Source organism: Rhipicephalus sanguineus, chromosome 4 (assembly GCF_013339695.2).
Source record: "Rhipicephalus sanguineus isolate Rsan-2018 chromosome 4, BIME_Rsan_1.4, whole genome shotgun sequence".
NCBI lineage: Eukaryota > Metazoa > Arthropoda > Arachnida > Ixodida > Ixodidae > Rhipicephalus > Rhipicephalus sanguineus.
Window position 1 is genome coordinate 152,032,066 of NC_051179.1, and position 18,968 is coordinate 152,051,033.

At 47.6% G+C, this 18,968-nt stretch overlaps 1 protein-coding gene across 1 annotated transcript in view; it reads left to right on the forward strand.

The window, feature by feature from the left end:
* The window catches only part of LOC119391751 (mucin-5AC), a 162,227-nt gene that overhangs the window by 105,468 nt on the left and 37,791 nt on the right, over window positions 1–18,968 (forward strand). The window lies entirely within an intron of this gene.

Consider the following 18,968-nt stretch of genomic DNA (forward strand, 5'->3'; position numbering starts at 1 on the left):
TTTTCGCGATTTGCATACACATTCGAAGGTGACGGTACGTAAGCTACCGGTTCGTCATGCACTCGTTGGGCGCCGATGCGATGAACTCGCGATCGCGTCGCTTTTCTTCGGTTAGCAATTCCCTGCGAATCGATCGCCTTAAGGTCGTCCTTCCCCCTGCTATCGAGAAACCGGCCGGTAGTCATGCAAAGCGGGACGCGGCCTACATTCCTATCTCTCGTATATATATATGTTTTTTTTTTTTCGGATGCTTTGTATAGGTGCGCACCTTTTGGTGCGAATTATGCGGGAGCGTTGTCAGCGAGCCGCTCGCTGGGTCTCGTCAAGAAGGAGCAACGACATGACTTTCATAGCGTGTTTATTCGTCGTTTCCGTTAGTGAATGTTCTTTGCTTTCTTTCTTTCTTTTTTCTTTTTTGAAATATTTGAGTATCCACGCTCGCTTACCTGTGTCTGCAGGCATTGTTGACAGGCCATTTTTTTACAACGACAGTACTTTTCGCAGCATACAACTCTTATCGAAGCCCGTAGACTTAAGGCGGTTGCTTTTGTGCAGGAACCGCGGTTGCAGTTGGGCACGGAAAAATATTTTTGTGAGTGATCACGTGACGCCAATCTAGCCTGCGGGACTTGAGGGGAGAGACAAGGGGACGTGGAGAGGAAGAGAGGGACGGAAAATGGCTGGCGCTGAGCCGCGCTTCCGCAAGGGCCGCAGGAGATAGCACAGCACTCTTTGCATGCTCATCCTCCATAATCACATTAAGAGAAAGTTGTTCTCCGTTTACTTGGAATAGTGCAAAAGTGTTACCCCCTGAACGTTGTAGCCGACAACTATGCCGCCTTCGGAAGAAAGCAAAAAAATAAAAGCTATAATGTTAAAGAGAACCATGGCAAAGTTGTCAAACAAATAATCGCCGTACCGCGATCAAAGGAACCATATTGCACAGTGAAATAGCAAACAAAAGAGTGGCAGAATGTTTAATTACTGAATTGTCGATTGGAAGTTCACTTGAAGATATGAACCAACGCAAGACGGGTGCAGCTTCACTCGTAAACTTTAGTGACTGACAAATTTTTCTCTCGACGTCGGCAAGAAACAATTCGAGCCAGCCCTGTGACACGGAAGTGCGAAGCTGCGAAATCTCTGCTTGAACGATACGGCGAAAAATAAAGTGCCAATCCTAAGTAGGGGGCTTTTGTTGGCTTTACACACGCAGTGCGCGAACCACTTCCGGCGGCGCAGTAACGTTCCCAAAATCGCAATCGGAGCGAGAATGCATTAGACACAACTCTCGAAAAGTCCTCGCCTCACACACACCCTGCGCTTAAGACCTAACTAAGAGACTCCACTTACTGCTGCGACATCGCCAACTTGTATGTTAATCCTCGTTCCTATCTTTAGAGAAAACTTTCAACTTGATTGCACCCTGGGACCGGAAGTGCCCGGAATCGCGGGGACTAGGCGCGTAACGCAAACTTAACTAATAACCAGCCGTCCATACTCGCCGGTGCAGCGGCGGCAGCAACAGCAGCGCTATCAGCGGCGTTGTTGGCAAATTCGAGCGGCGCTGGCCCGAAGGTTGAACTCGTTTTTATGGCGCCTCGCGTACGCCTTGCCGTCGTGACTGGCTGCTCGCTCGCGTCCATGAATTTACGACAAGGAAAATACAAGTTACAAAACTAAGAACACCTTGCTCGAAGGAAAGGAGCATTTCGGGCAGCCGTACGCAGCCTTGTTATTACCGTGCACTGTTTTGGAAGCAGTAGGGTGTCGGCCGGCTGTTACATTGACGAAGTGGCATTCGTAAGAAGCCGTTCGCACCTTCCCTTGGACGCTAAACTTTCGCTTTCCAGAGTTCGCTCGCCTCACTTTATGTGCGCGTACTCACTCTCATCTGTGGACATCCACATTTCCGGCTACTTCTCAAGCTATGTGTGTAGTTGTCTTAATGTGCTCCAGTTACTAAACCTGTTCTTTTACTCAATGGTTCTCTGACTAATGCTAAAACAACAAGACCTACCACTACTACTACTACTACTACTACTACTACTACTACTACTACTACTACTACTACTACTACTACTACTACTACTACTACTACTACTACTACTATTACTACTGCTAAATACTACTACTACTACTACTACTGCTGCTGCTGCTGCTACTACTACTACTACTACTACTACTACTACTACTACTACTACTACTACTACTACTACTACTACTACTAATACTACTACTAGTGCCACCGGTACTATTGCTATGAGGAGTAAAACTAATAATATAGGGTGGAAGTTATGGGAACGTCAGTCAACAAGTTTCATTGGCGACCAGCTCCATTCAGCCCAAATATAGCACACATCACTGTACTAGCATTCGTAGTCGAATACCACGCGAATCTACCTCTACAATTTACCGCATTGTAATTTCCAGCAGTAGTAATAGTAGGTCCCTGAAGCATTACTTTTAATCCGGCTACTAGTGTATTGTCGCGGCTGGCGTAGTCTAAGGAGCTTAAAATTCTAAAGTTATAAGGCAATGTCGCTATAATGCAAAGCTGCTACGATAGTTTTACAAAAAAAAAAATGTAGGAGGAGAATCTCGTTCAAAAAAATACGGTCCTTCGTAGGTCAGTACATTATTATTGTTTTATTATATGTTGTATAGGAGATGTTGGCGCTTTTGTATAGCGCCGGCTACTCCTTTTCCCAGATAATACGATACGTGAAAATCAGAGAAATGAAAAAAAAAACACAAAAGAACAGCTAGGTAGAGTTCGTGTAAAGGTCAGCACACTGAGAAGTGTAGTTTTCTTAACGTCCTCAAGTGTTTAAGTGTATCGATAGTGTAACCTGATACTGCTAGTCAATCAAAAAATTCCACTGTGCACGGCCGCGGTATGGAAAACACGGCGGCCAATAGGGGCGCGTCAGCTGCCACCTCCACAGCGCTGCACTGTTTTAGTCAAACGCGGTATGCACAAGCACTCAACCGTAAAGAGAAAGAAAACAAAATTCAAATACGACAAGCAAAAATGCGCCGCGGCCGCGCCAAAACGCGCGGCCCGAGCGAAGGTCGTTCCCTGACGCGAGTAATTGTCCGCACCGCAGACATCGCACGCGATCTTATACGCGCTGTCACAGCGCTGCTCCGCAAGGATGATTGCGCATAAGTGGAGCGCGGCGGCGCGTACGTCTTGTATACACTCTCGCGGCGGGCGCACGAAAGTGCTTACTTCGCATGTATTTTTTTTTAGGGGCGCAGCAGCCACGCGTGCAATGGCAGCAACGAAACACGCCAGTTTGTCAGCGCTGCTGGCATAAACACGACGCGGACCACTGCTGCAAGTCAACAGCACGCGTTAAGGCTATAGAAGTCCTGTACGTAGAGTGCGCGCCACACAGCCGTAGTACATTGTGTGACGTCTGTAGAAAAGCGGATTGTTATGGTGTACTCTACGGTACTGCGAGTGCAAAACCATTGTTAACTCCACGGCGACGTCACCCTTACGTCTACGTTGAGATTACGCGGGAAGTCTAGCCGTAACACTACCGGTTTTCAGCGTTGAGGCCTGTACCGGTTTGTAGCGCTGTAGTAAAACTTATTCAGTCGGCGAGACATTTTTCTTTCTTCGTCGGTTGGTTTTTACTGCCCTGCAGGCATGGCCAGCGGGTTGCCCGTTATGTTCGATTTGAATACAGCAACCGAGTGCTCGTCCACTGTTTGGGCTAGCTCGAAATAACGAATAATCTAGAAATAGAAAAGTAGCTGACGATCGTCCTCACGAAAGTGTTCAGCAAGTTGAGCATGAGATAGTCTATAGCTGCCGGAGTTCGTGGCGGCATACCGACTCACCCAAGCTTCCTCTCATGCGTGCCAGAGTTCATTTCGATTTCGTTTTGTAGCTGACGAATTGTGCCACGCTCTCATAACTCCATTTCGCCGATAGCGTCGCGCAAAGCCTCATAACACCGCAATGGCACCTTTCGCAAATACATCCGGAGGAATGCCCGACAAAGGATTCTCGACAGTTAACATTGTAACGTAGAACGAGCAAGGAATAGCCGCGACCACCACATTGTACTCAACAAACTTAGCAGCACAAACCTTGCCACCGTGATCGCCTTCGTCACGTTTCGTCCTAGTTACGTTACTTTAGTTCGCAGTCGATGCTCTTCTTCATCACGTGGTTATTCTAGTTCCGTCAGGTGGCTTGCACACGAATATTTCATGTCTTCAGTCATCGGTTGACGACTGAAGACATAGAGTGGTCGAACCCTGCGCATTACCGCTCCTGTCCGAGTTCAATCCTTCATTTCACCCGCTTCGCGAGATATATTATAGTGTTATATTGCGTTGATACGCTCCCAACGTGCACTTATGCAACCGAATCGCACACGGATTACATGATGCAGGTGTACTGCACCTCATGCGTCGATCGTTAATTATTTATGAGCGGCCAAGAAACTGTAGCGTAAGAAGTGCTAATGCCGTAAAGAATAATTCGGTGCGGAATACTGTACTGATAAGCTCGTGCGACACTCTCACCGACTCTTAGATCGTATATGTATATAATTACGACAGTTGCATCAGATTATGTCATTACGGTAACTGCATGTAGAGGTCTCAGAAAAGCCGCGGCATCTGCGGCTGTTGATGTTAAAGTTTTCCGTTTGACGTAACACGTTAGCGTGAACTTAAAAGATTCTTTTCTTTCTCTCAAAATACAAGCCATCAAACTATAGACGGAACTGCTTATGAATTGAAGCCTTCTTTGACTCAGCAGTCGCTCGAAGGCGTGATTCACAGGGTTCACTTTCATTTGTTTCAGCTTCTTACGCACTGAAGGTGTCTTCTTTGTCTGAGACACCAACCAGCCTAAGCTGCTGCATTGATGTTATCTGCACATTGTACGCAACGGCTAAAAGTGTACGTGAACGATCATTCCGTATATTCAAGGCGGCGTCTCACAGTAAGTTTGCCCATATATACGTGGATGCGTTGTCGATTATCATCGCTTTCAAAAGTGTTCAGACTGCCGGCCGCATTCAAGACTGCATGGTGTAGTCGCTCTATTCCGTCCCTTTGTCTGCATCTTGAGAAAGGAAGGTGCGGCGGCGCTGGCGCTCGTTCGGAGGCCGTTCCCGTAGCCCCTTCGGCGCACGTACAGTACGGAGCTCATGGGCGTGACCGATGGTGAAACGTGAACCCAGCGCCAACGGGGCGATCACGAGAGAGCCATGCGCGCTTCCACGTCGAAGCACCGGTCGATCTTGATTATATGGACGCGGCTGCCTTCATGCCGCGTGCTCTGGCGATCACCGCCTTCAGGATAGGCTTATGTACCTTTGCCGGTATTATGCATCGCATCCGACGGCCAGCAGTTTACATCGACTTGAAGGTAAACGCAAGAGAAGCGGTAGCACGTTTGCATAATGAGTGGTTTGAGGACCACGAAAGCAGCGTGCGTAAACGGACAAGCGCAGTCACGACTGGTCGCACACGGCTGTGAAATACGCCCGATTGTAACGAGGAAGCGAAGGCTCCCCGAGTAGTGATTGGGGCGGGAGGGAAGATTGAATCTGGCGGCGTTTGCCTTTTCCAATGAAGCAAAGTCTGAAATATCTAGATGACAATGAGCGGCGCGTTAGTATACGTTAGCAACGACTTAAGCTTTCGTGTTTCCATTGTGAGCGGCAGGTAGCGCAGCACGCGATCAAGGATGGCTATAATAGAAGCGTTCGTTAGTTCTCTTTCTCAATTTGTCTCCTATTCTCTCCAACAAGGCGAAGCGCCTTTAGCAGCCTCTGGATATATGTACAGGCGAAGTGCCGCTCCGGCATGCTGTACGAAAAGCGTTGCAGTTGAACGGAACCTTGCAGCGACGTCATTTTAGTATGCTCGTTCTCTATTCGCGCAACAACGAAAAGCAGCTTACGAAGGTCGATGCAGCAAAGACGTGTGAACTTGTTATGCGTTCCTCCGCAAAGAACGTCGACTCTCCTGAGGAAGAGTAGAAGACTCTCGCGTCTTCCTCGTCAATGTGGCAATGGACGTTATCATGACGAGTGAACACAGCTCGCTGGTTTTGCGAACTCTGCGTCCTGCCGAAATTGTGTCCTAGTCGCTCGAGCAAAATTCACTCATCGGTGTTTACGGGCACGACGTGCAGCTGACAGTACAAGAGCAGACTACAGAGCTGCTGCACCCCCTCCCCTCCCCTGCCCCCCCCCCCTCGTCAGTTTGACCAGCCATCACACTGTGTTGGCACGTCGGTGATGAAAACGACCCCCTCGACATCGAAAACCGAAAAGTGGCTTTTTACGGTAGCGGTATTCCGAGGCCACACAATACTCTTTTTAGGGTTCTCGACAACGGTGTTTTTTTTCGAGCAACAGCACGACAAACTTCTAAAATTCGTGTCAGTACTAAGTTATTTAGAACGTTCTATATATATATATCTATATATATATATATTAGATATAATATATATAAATATATATATATAATATTAATATATATTATATATTATATATATATATATATATATATAATATGGAATGCTGAGTAACCTACGTAGAGGTAGGTGTTTTCGATGGCGATATGACACATTCGCACGCCACCTACGGTTGGCCACGTGTCCCTGGCGCGTCGTTCTCCACCGAGCCTCACGTTTCCGTCGCTCGCCTACACAGCCGAGCCTCCATCGGGCTTTTTCGCATCCACGTCGTCTGGGAGAGAAAGTAATTAAAGCGCGTCCCCTTTCAATGGCGCTTCAGGGAGTAGGACGAGGGAGAGGCCGCGGTCCTTTGACTGCATCGACTGGCGTCGCCAGTATAGAGAGGGCGGAATCTACCTCTACAATTTACCGCATTGAATTTCCAGCAGTAGTAATAGTAGGTACTGAAGCATTACTTTTAATCCGGCTATATGTATTGTCGCGGCTGGCGTAGTCTAAGGAGCTTAAAGTTTAAAGTATAAGGCAATGTCGCTATAATGCAAAGCTGCTACGATACTTTAAAAAAAAAGATGTAGGAGAGAATCTCGTTCAAAAAAAATACGGTCCTTCGTGGTCAGTACATTATATGTTATTATATGTTGTATAGGAGAGTTGGCGTTGGCGCTTTTTGTTAGCCCGCGGAGTACTCCTTTTCCAGATAATGACGATACGTGAAAATCAGAGAAAGAAAAAAAAAAAATACCAAAAGAGAGCTAGGTAGAGTTCGTGTAAAGGTCAGCACACTGAGAAGTGTAGTTTTCTTAACGTCCTCAAGTGTTTAAGTGTATAGATAGTGTACCTGATACTGCTAGTCAATCAAAAAATTCCACTGTGCACGGCCCGCAGCATGGAAAACGCGACGTCCAATAGGACAGCGTCAGCTGCCACCTCCACAGCGCTGCACTGTTTTAGTCAAACCGCGGTATGCACAAGCACTCAACCGTAAAGAGAAAGAAACAAAATTCAATACGACAAGCAAAAATGCGCCGCGGGCCGCGCCCAAACGCGCGGCCCGAGCGAAGGTCGTTCCCTGACGCGAGTAATTGTCCGCACCGCAGACATCGCACGCGATCTTATACGCGCTGTCACAGCGCTGCTCCGCAAGGATGATTGCGCATAAGTGGAGCGCGGCGGCGCGTACGTCTTGTATACACTCTTCGCGGCGGGCGCACGAAAGTGCTTACTTCGCATGTATTTTTTTTTTAGGGGCGCAGCGCCACGCGTGCAATGGCAGCAACGAAACACGCCAGTTTTGTCAGCGCTGCTGGCATAAACACGACGCGGACCACTTGCTGCAAGTCAACAGCACGCGTTAAGGCTATAGAAGTCCTGTACGTAGAGTGCGCGCCACACAGGCCGTAGTACATTGTGTGGACGTCTGTAGAAACGCGGATTGTTATGGGTACTACACGGTAGTATGAGTGCAAAACCATTGTTAACTCCACAGCGACGTGACCCTACGTCTACGTTAGATTACGCGGGACGTCTAGCCGTAACACTACCGGTTTTCCAGCGTTGAGGCCTGTACCGGTTTGTAGCGCTGTAGTAAAAACTTATCAGTCGGCGAGACATTTTTCTTTCGTCGGTGGTTTTTACTGCCCTGCAGGCATGGCCGCGGGTTGTCGTTATGTTCGATTTGAATACAGCAACGAGTGCTCGTCCACTTTTTGGGCTAGCTCGAAATAACGATAATCTAGAAATAGAAAAGTAGCTGACGATCGTCCTCACGAAAGTGTTCAGCAGTTGAGCATGAGATAGTCTATAAGCTGCCGGAGTTCGTGGCGTCATACCGACTCACCCAGCTTCCTCTCACGCGTGCCAGAGTTCATTTCGATTTAGTTTGTAGCTGAGAATTGTACCACGCTCTCAACTCCATTTCGCCGATAGCGTCGCGCAAAGCTCCGGCAATTTAACACCGCAATGGCACCTTTCGCATAATACATCCGGAGGAATGGCCCGACAAAGGATTCTCGACCGTTAACATTGTAAGTAGAACGAGCAAGACTAGCCGCGAACCCACCACATTGTACTCAACAAACTTAGCAGCACAAACCTTGCACCCGTGATCGCCTTCGTCACGTTTCGTCCTAGTTACGTTACTTTAGTTCGCAGTCGATGCTCTTCTTCATCACGTGGTTATTCTGGTTCCGTCAGGTGGCTTGCACACGAATATTTCATGTCTTCAGTCATCGGTTGACGACTGAAGACATAGAGTGGTCGAACCCTGCGCATTACCGCTCCTGTCCGAGTTCAATCCTTCATTTCACCCGCTTCGCGAGATATATTATAGTGTTATATTGCGTTGATACGCTCCCAACGTGCACTTATGCAACCGAATCGCACACGGATTACATGATGCAGGTGTACTGCACCTCATGCGTCGATCGTTAATTATTTATGAGCGGCCAAGAAACTGTAAGCGTAAGAAGTGCTAATGCCGTAAAGAATAATTCGGTGCGGAATACTGTACTGATAAGCTCGTGCGACACTCTCACCGACTCTTAGATCGTATATGTATATAATTACGACAGTTGCATCAGATTATGTCATTACGGTAACTGCATGTAGAGGTCTCAGAAAGCCGCGGCATCTGCGGCTGTTGATGTTAAGTTTTCCGTTTGACGTAACACGTTAGCGTGAACTTAAAAGATTCTTTTCTTTCTCTCAAAATACAAGCCATCAAACTATAGACGGAACTGCTTATGAATTGAAGCCTTCTTTGACTCAGCAGTCGCTCGAAGGCGTGATTCACAGGGTTCACTTTCATTTGTTTCAGCTTCTTACGCACTGAAGGTGTCTTCTTTGTCTGAGACACCAACCAGCCTAAGCTGCTGCACTGATGTTATCTGCACATTGTACGCAACGGCTAAAAGTGTACGTGAACGATCATTCCGTATATTCAAGGCGGCGTCTCACAGTAAGTTTGCCCATATATACGTGGATGCGTTGTCGATTATCATCGCTTTCAAAAGTGTTCAGACTGCCGGCCGCATTCAAGACTGCATGGTGTAGTCGCTCTATTCCGTCCCTTTGTCTGCATCTTGAGAAAGGAAGGTGCGGCGACGGTGGCGCTCGTTCGGAGGCCGTTCCCGTAGCCCCTTCGGCGCACGTACAGTACGGAGATCATGGGCGTGACCGGTGGTGAAACGTGAACCCAGCGCCAACGGGGCGATCACGAGAGAGCCATGCGCGCTTCCACGTCGAAGCACCGGTCGATCTTGATTATGTGGACGCGGCTGCCTTCATGCCGCGTGCTCTGGCGATCACCGCCTTCAGGACAGGCTTATGTACCTTTGCCGGTATTATGCATCGCATCCGACGGCCAGCAGTTTACATCGACTTGAAGGTAAACGCAAGAGAAGCGGTAGCACGTTTGCATAATGAGTGGTTTGAGGACCACGAAAGCAGCGTGCGTAAACGGACAAGCGCAGTCACGACTGGTTGCACACGGCTGTGAAATACGCCCGATTGTAACGAGGAAGCGAAGGCTCCCCGAGTAGTGATTGGGGCGGGAGGGAAGATTGAATCTGGCGGCGTTTGCCTTTTCCAATGAAGCAAAGTCTGAAATATCTAGATGACAATGAGCGGCGCGTTAGTATACGTTAGCAACGACTTAAGCTTTCGTGTTGTCCATTGTGGAGCGGCAGGTAACGCAGGCACGCGATCAAGGATGGCTATAATAGAAGCGTTCGTTAGTTCTCTTTCTCAATTTGTCTCCTATTCTCTCCAACAAGCGAAGCGCCTTTAGCAGCCTCTGGATATATGTACAAGGCGAAGTGCACGCTCCGGCATGCTGTACGAAAGCGTTGCAGTTGAAGGAACCTTGCAGCGACGTCATTTTATATGCTCGTTCTCTATCGCGCAACAACGAAAGCAGCTTACGAAGGTCGATGCAGCAAAGACGTGTGAACTTGTTATGCGTTCCTCCGCAAAGAACGTCGACTCATCCTGAGGAAGAGGTAGAAGACATCTCGCGTCTTCTCGTCATGTGGCAATGGACGTTATCATGACGAGTGAACACAGCTCGCTGGTTTTGCGAACTCTGCGTCCTGCCGAAATTGCTGTCCTAGTCGCTCGAGCAAAATTCACTCATCGTTGTTTACGGGCACGACGTGCAGCTGACAGTAGCAAGAGCAGACTACAGAGCTGCTGCACCCCCTCCCCTCCCCTGCCCCCCCCCCCCTCGTCAGTTTGACCAGCATCACACTGTGTTGGCACGTCGTGATGAAACGACCCCCTCGACATCGAAACCGAAAGTGGCTTTTTACGGTAGCGGTATTCCGAGGCCACACAATACTCTTTTTAGGGTTCTCGACAACGGTGTTTTTGTTTCGAGCAACAGCACGAAAACTTCTAAAATTCGTGTCAGTACTCCTTTAAGTTATTTAGAACGTTATATATATATATATATATATATATATATATATATAATATATATATATATATATATATATATATATATATATATATATATATATATATATATATGGAATGCTGAGTAACCTACGTAGAGGTAGGTGTTTTCGATGGCGTTATGACACATTTGCACGCCACCTACGGTTGGCCACGTGTCCCTGGCGCGTCGTTCTCCACCGAGTCTCACGTTTCCGTCGCTCGCCTACACAGCCGAGCCTCCATCGGGCTTTTCGCATCCACGTCGTCTCTGGGAGAAAGTAATTAAGGCGCGTCCCCTTTCAATGGCGCTTCAGGGAGTAGGACGAGGGAGAGAGGCCGCGGTCCTTTGACTGCATCGACTGGCGTCGCCAGTATATGAGTGAGGGCGAAGACTGGTTCCTCGAAACCGAGATCAAGCACGGAGTTAGGTGGTGTGGATTTTTCTGTCGCCCCAAAGATTAGGTGACCGGAGCGTCGACACGCTTCCGACGCCCTTTCCCTGTCCACTGTATCGCAGACGGGACGAAATGCCAGCAAGAAAAGAAAAATACGAGCGCTCTACGCGGAGACCCGCTGAAAGAGGGAGTCCATTTTTAGTGGAATGAACGACGCCGGCCACTCGCTTCCGGGGGGCGGTTGCCGTATGCGCGAAACCGTTTCAACGGCCAACTATATGAGCACGTGTCTTTGGGGTCAGTTGCGCTTGCGCGTGGCGGCATGCCGGCCTGCCTTATGCGCGTGCTGCTATACGAGGTTCACGTCAGCGTGTGTATACGAGGTTTATTGTGGTTGCGTGGCTGAGAACCCCGAAATAGATGAAGCGCGCACGTTTTCGTATCAGCTCAGGCGTGGAGCGCAGCTGGCATTGTAATTTCCGCGTGGAGGCAAGAATGCAGACAGCGTGTGGAGATGAAGAGAGAGGGGAGATGTGGACGTTAAGAAAACTGCAGTCACTCCCCTCATTACCTGTCTGGTATGCTGCTCCCTATCAGGTGGTCGAAGAAAGAACAGATGTGGTGCACCAGCACGTGAACTCACTCACTCACTCACTCACTCACTCACTCACTCACTCACTCACTCACTCACTCACTCACTCACTCACTCACTCACTCACTCACTCACTCACTCACTCACTCACTCACTCACTCACTCACTCACTCACTCACTCACTCACTCACTCACTCACTCACTCACTCACTCACTCACTCACTCAGAGGATCTAAGATCTGTAATATATCAGAATGCAATAAGGGACTTTCATGTGACTGCATGTCGTTTCGACCGAGAAAACAGCATCGTTTGGCTTCGCGGCAACAGTAAAAACCGGTTAAACGGCACGTTCGCTTCTTTAATAGCCCCTTCAGTCACGAATTATGATGCACTGCCTGCAAGTGCGTCAAATTCGCATGGCGTATTTGGAAGACACTCAGTATTACATTGCAATGTTGAAAATGAAAGAATGTGTTGTTTTGTGTGAGTTTCACTAATTAATGTTAATTTGCGTGCAACTAATTATCTCAGTAATCTGCCAGTAGGCAGCTTCATAATTGCATAAAAAGAATCAACTATTAGGCCCGAAATACATGCACAGCCTGTTTTTTGGTTGTATTCGTTTCGAGCGGAGAAAAAAAAATCCTCTTGACGTTGGTCCTGGAACGCGGCACGTTGAACGATCGTCTAACATGGTAGTGTCTCCAGCAAAGTGATCCTCTGCAGCAATACGCAGGACAATGAAGTAAAATGACCGCTAGTTGTCCACTCAGGAAGCCTGCACGAATGTGCACGCTGAGTTTCAGACCGTTTGATGAAAGATGCGGCGTGTGACGCGCCTCCAAAGTTCGCGTACACAATTGCGGACGCCGTGACTGAAGGAGATAGTGTGCGTTTCTTCTTAGTCCATTAATAAGGACAGCATAGCTATGTCCCATGGCATCCTGTGTTGTGCAAATGTCAGTGTTATAGCAATAGGCAATGTCCCTGCGAGTCAAACCTCGCAGTGACTGAACGACTAACTAATGCGAAGAGGACCATACCTTATAGACCGGCCAGTCCTAACTGTCGCGGAATGCCTGTTGGCTGGCAAATGTATTTGCTGTAAAATCAAGGGGACATTTAATCGTTACCAACAGTGGGCACGCCGTAGATCATTCTTCGATGGCGCAAGCAAGTGTCGACTTATTCCGAACCACGAATGGCCTTAGAACTGGGCTGGACGAGCAGCTCTACAGGACAGGTGTGTATAACGGCGACGTGACGATCGAGGCGTCGATATTACCTTCTTCCGCGAGGTTAACCAAGGGGAAGGGCGGATAAGAAGAGGGAGATTGCTCGAGGCACGCCTTTCCAGGGTTCCTTCTATAACGGAGAGCACAATAGGGGTAGTCTATTAACGTTTGTCTCATTGTTTCTTTTTTTTTATTCAATACCTGTGGCTGCTATAGTTTCATTCGATCGCTTTCGTACACAGGCAGCTTCGTTCCAAGGTGACTCGAATTGCACGGTCTGTAATGGGCGTGAGATGGGTGGAGCTCGAGTCGGGCGTGTATCGCTCTCGACGGCGTTGTTTTCTTCGCTATAGTGGCGCCTGCTTGGCGGCGATTGTCGGTTCCTTCGCGTTTGTTATTTGCATTCATCGGGCGTGCTTTTCCGAAGTCCCGAAGCACTCTGTTCCATATGTCGAAACACCGTTACCCGCGAGTCATCCTCCGCGGGAGAGTGAACTTTAGTTTTTTATTCATGACGCATGTTTCTAAATCCGAAAGCTTTCAAAGGATGATTGCTTCTTCCTTCGCGGAACGCTCATGTTTATTCTGCTTCAGACAGATGCAGCGCTTGGAACAATTTAAAACATGATTGAGGATTCTGTCAGGCAGCGTTAGATGAATATTCTTGCGATAATTTATCGCTACGTAGGCGATAACCTATCTGACGTCACCATTGCGAGGCACCGACTCGTTTGCCACGGAGTCATTGACTGCTTTTGGTACACTGTATCGTTAGATGTGACGCCGTTATAAGCGAAATAAAGCGAACATCATCGAAAAAAAACGAAAACAAAAAAAAAACGAGCACACGCACAGACAGAACAGACAGAATTTAACTTAATCTGTTTTGCATAGTGAAGAATTCGGCGAAAGCTCGTTTGGTCAGAGCAACTGTACAGGCCTCCAAACGTCCAAGCTATTCTTTTGACTTTTTCAGTTACCGTAACTTTCATTATATCACATAGTTTTTGCCAGAAATTAACGTTGATGCGCCATTGTCTGTCGAACATTCTGCTGAAACCAAACTTCCGTTTTTTGTTATCTCTTTTTCGTATTCCACGTAGAAAATTATCTTACAAGGTTTTACAACGTGCGTTCCGAATAAGGGCAGCCAAGAAATTCTCTATTTTCCCAGCATCGACGAGTGAAGCACTGGTTATCGAGAAGCACGTGAAAAGGTTCACCACCAATGTTTCGGCGCTTGTTCTCGTTATGCTAAATATTCCGACGTGGGCCGGTGGTATGCGACCGAACGCTGCAGCGCTGCATTCTCGTTTTTCTCGAATACCTTTTTAGCCAAACTGGCTCCTCATTCTGGTTGACCTGCCTTGCTTTCTCCTTTCTTTCTTTCCTTGCTCTGCTCTTTCTCCCTCGCTGTACTGCTTTCACTTTATTCACTCTGTGTCACCACACGTATACACTGTTTCCAAGTGCCGCGCACTAACCACCATCACGACGCTACGCGTGAAGCTTACCGACATGGTATGCGCTGAACGCCGTACGTTAAACTGTGTATTCATGTTTACTCGAGTCCCTTCTCTGTCTACAAGGAAGGGGGGCATAACTTCGAGTGAAAACATAGCCTTAGAACTCGTAACGCATTTGCAAACGTCGGCTCGACTGTGCAATCGACTTATTTTTCACGTTATCAAGATCGGATAGGCGACATTGATTACGACGGTTCATATACTACAAAGATACAGACCAAACAACACGAACTGCCAGCGAACTTTGGAGCTATAGGAAACGTGTGTAAAGAGAGATTACACGTGAATAACCGTGGCCAGGACAGCGCGGCGAATGCCCACTTCTCCCTCCTCCCGCGGTTTTTCCTCGCGTAAGCGTGCCGCTGGTGTATCAGTCTGCACATCTGTTTGTTATATGAGGGTAGTAGACTTGTTCTTTCCATAGCGTTGCTTCGCGTACCCGTGGGTCGCGTCTAGACAGGGAAATGAAGGGTCTGTTTACAGTTCACGGTCTGAGCTTCGCCTATGGCACGCATTCACGACAAGTTGGTTTTTCGGCAGCAATGGTAAACAGCTCTCCAGCCTCTCCTGCACGTCTCCGCAACTGTAGTCGGTGCGGCTTCAGGAATGCGACCAAGGAGCGTTCGGTTCGGGCGTGTGCCGCTCTTGGAGGCCAGATAGAGAGAGAGAGGGAGAGAAGCACTTTCCTCGGTTGCGCGTGCGTGCGGGATGGGAAGGAAGGCTCTCCGTATACGCGGTGAGCGGGCGCGTTTTTTCTCGCACGATCGCGTGCCCCGGCGACGTTTGGTTCGATTCAAATCAGGGTCGATAATCCTCGCTCGATCGACGGGGCCACGCCGAACCAATTTTTCCGTCTAGTCGTTTCGTGCGGGGACCCGACTATACGCTCGTTGACTTCGTGTAAGGGTCTCGGAGATAAGCGATCTCGGCCGCCGTCCGTGTACATTCGGGTGCGGCTTGGAAAAAGAAAAGCGCGGCACGGAATTTTGGGGTTTTCTTTTTGACGGAATCGCGGAGCGGAGGAAAAAAAAAACATTCGGTGGCCGCTTCACGCACCAGTGTGTTTTGGTCCCGAAGGTTGTTCGAGTGCAAGAAAAAAAGCAAATTGAAGCGGAGAAACTGAGAACTTTCATTTTCCTTCTCTTTCATTTTCCTTCTTTTTCTTCTCTTGAGCTTGGAAGTCTCCTGTAGCTTCGTCCCGAAGGGGCGAACGGGGCGCACAAACGTGGTATGCGACACAGCAGGTGAGATAAGGATCCGCGTCTGATGGATAACGGTTATCTGCTTTGTTAATTATCCGCTTGATCGGTGTCACATGCCCATTGTATTTTAATACCAAGCGTGAATATCCAAGAATACTGCGCTGTTTCATAGTCGCGATATGTAGTTAATTGCCTGGCTTTGTGACCCGCTCGCTGTATTGTTGAAGTTGGAAGAAAGGATGGCGAGAAACGTGGCATGAGATTAGAAAGACTCATATTTCTTCGCTCGGGTATGTCTTTATAATCTGCGTCCCCTCTTTCGAGTTTTCCGTTCCCTCGATTCGGTACAGGATATAACACCTGATGACTTTGGCATCTTTGCTGTCAGTAGATGTCCTCAAACAAGGAATGTGTGTGGATGCGACGTTTCGGTAATGGGACTTTTCTTTGTCACGGACTTGTCTTCCCGGTTCCAGGACACTTGTCCTCGGCAAGGAAGCCACTCCTACTTAATTATACACTGATGGGCTTGTTGGTTAGTTATGATATTGATGGAGCAGCGCAGGTTAGGGAGCGCAAAGTACAAACTGCGAGCATGACAGACAAAATAACCACGCAGGGTCGTCAGTCCCGTTCTTCGCTGTTTCGACCTCGAGTCGTGACAAGCATGTATAAATAATCTCCGATTATAGCCCAGCAGTCCATTGTCATTTACAATTACGTGCTTGTCTGCTTTAATTTAGAACGTGGCTCGATTAAGTACCATTTTTTTGTCTTCCCTGCAGTGCGAATGTTCTACATTCGCACTTTCTACACTGCGCAGTTTCTGCGCACTTTCTACAAGTGCGCAGTAAGTCTTATATTTAAGCGCGCGAACGAAGAGGCGGGGTTAAAGGGATGATCTCGGAGTTGAAACGTTTGCTTCCGTGTTGTTATACTTTACGGCTGAAAGTGTCATTTACAAACTGCGTCGTCTCCGTGCCTCTCGCTCTTAAGCACTTAATTTAAGCCTTACTACGGAAAAAATTCTATTCGTTTCTATACGTTCCATAAGTTTAGCTTCTGTACGTTTATGCTTGTTCCACAAAGTACCAATGTAATTTCGTAACTATATTTTTCAAAGACACTATCCTCACTTACCCTCGGCAGACGTCGCCTTGACCACAAAGCCAAAGCAGTTGTACCATATTGTCGAGCGAGCACGCGTGAACCAGCTCTTCTATATCCGAAGAACTAGCATTGACTGGAACTACCTTTCCAGCACGGTTCTTTGGAATTCTTCAGCGTTGTTTTAGTTCAATGTTCGCTAGATTTGTATTTTGTATTTTATGTTCAGTTAATTGTTGTTTCCTTGCATTCCAACCCAAGCGAGCGCAGTTGTGCGTACTTCTGCTCAAATGTTAAGTCTTATATATTGCGTTCGTAATTGTTTCTTGCTGCACTCGCCAGAATGTATTACCACTCCTTTCTGTAACTCCTAAGAGGGCCCTGGAAGTATTTAAAAATAAATAAATAAATAAATAAATAAATAAATAAATAAATAAATAAATAAATAAATAAATAAATAAATAAATAAATAAATAAATAAATAAATAAATAAATAAATAAGCGAACTCTTCAGACGGACTCCCAGTCTAGCGACGCTGATTGTACTAAAATTTTAGACGAAATATTAGTTTCATTTGCGACCGTGGTGCAAGGGGCAAACCATGGGAGGAAGGCTAGCGGTGGACAACTCACACACATACGGCAACCAACGTTTGTTATGCACGCAACGTGCCAGATGCCGTATGAGATTAGTGCTAAGGTAAGTTTGTTTTGCGCGAACAGGTGCAACTCGAAGAAGGAATAAGCAGCGAAAAATTAGAGCACCTCTGAAAGTAAAACGGCTTACAAAGTGGCTTGCATTCTACGCGTACGGGATTTCAGCCGACTGACGATGTCGAAGGGAGAAAGGCGAGAAGTACCTTCATTGTCTAACTAACCCTATTGTGCCCGTTTTTGTCTGAGGCGGCGCCGTGCGTTTTCCGTAACTCATTGTCGTCTCTGCAACGGTCTTTCTTTGTCTATCGCCGCCAAAGGCGTGCCACAGCAGCTGCCGTCTTAGGGCACGCACAAAGTTTTTTTCTTATTTAATATTATTATTTTTCTAACGGTGTCTTTTTCACGTTTATACTCCGGAAAGTGTCGCTTGGTGGCAAGCAGGAAAACGGCGGCGAATGTGCGATTGTATTGTACATACGTGGAGAAAATGTCTTCGCTATTTTTCGTTTTGCGTCTTTTTTATTTTTTTATTTTTTGTGTGTGTCTCCTTCACGGACAATGAACCTGGCTCTTGAACGACCAGGTGGCGTTCGCCCGAACGCCGTATATACACACGCATTGAGTCTTGTTTCGTCATGGCCGCGGACCGGAACAATTGCGCGATCGGCGACTCGCTTGTCCGTGACTGGCTTATACTTTTCCGGATGTTTATGCGCACACGGGGCCGGGCCTGCACTTGCGGGAAAGGACCAGCGTTTTCGATGAATGGACGTGAGGCATGGACAAGGGGGAGGACTTGTTTTATATCACACTGGTCGTCGTCAATTAAGGCATCATAATCAAAACGCTTTATAATAGAATCGATATCAATCCAGAGCGTGCTTATTGCTGAAGTACGCCGAAAGATGACGTTAATGTGCCCCTTACCAGCCTCTGAAAATACAAAAAAAAGAACGCGTTATTCTCTTCTGCATAGCGTTTCTCGTGTTTCTGGCGCGTTTCATGAAGCCAGAACAGTGATTCACGTGACGTCATTACGGTACATACTTTCTATTGGTCCATATATGCGAAATATCAGTTGTGAATCGTCACCTACCCTATTTGACATGCAGTGGCCCACTGGTTCTTCCTTTTCTCGCACGACTATCGTGCGAGATCAACTGATTTCACTTCATTTTGTATGTTTTCGACTGCGCAAGCGGAGATAACAGCCTGTAGCCCAAAAGCGCGATATCCTGATAGGCCCCACGCTTAGTGCTGGCGTTCTACACGTACGGTGCGAATAACTTTATTAAAAGCATCCTGAGAAGTGCCACCCCTTAAGGCGACACCGCGGGCGGCTCCCACTTGCTCTTAA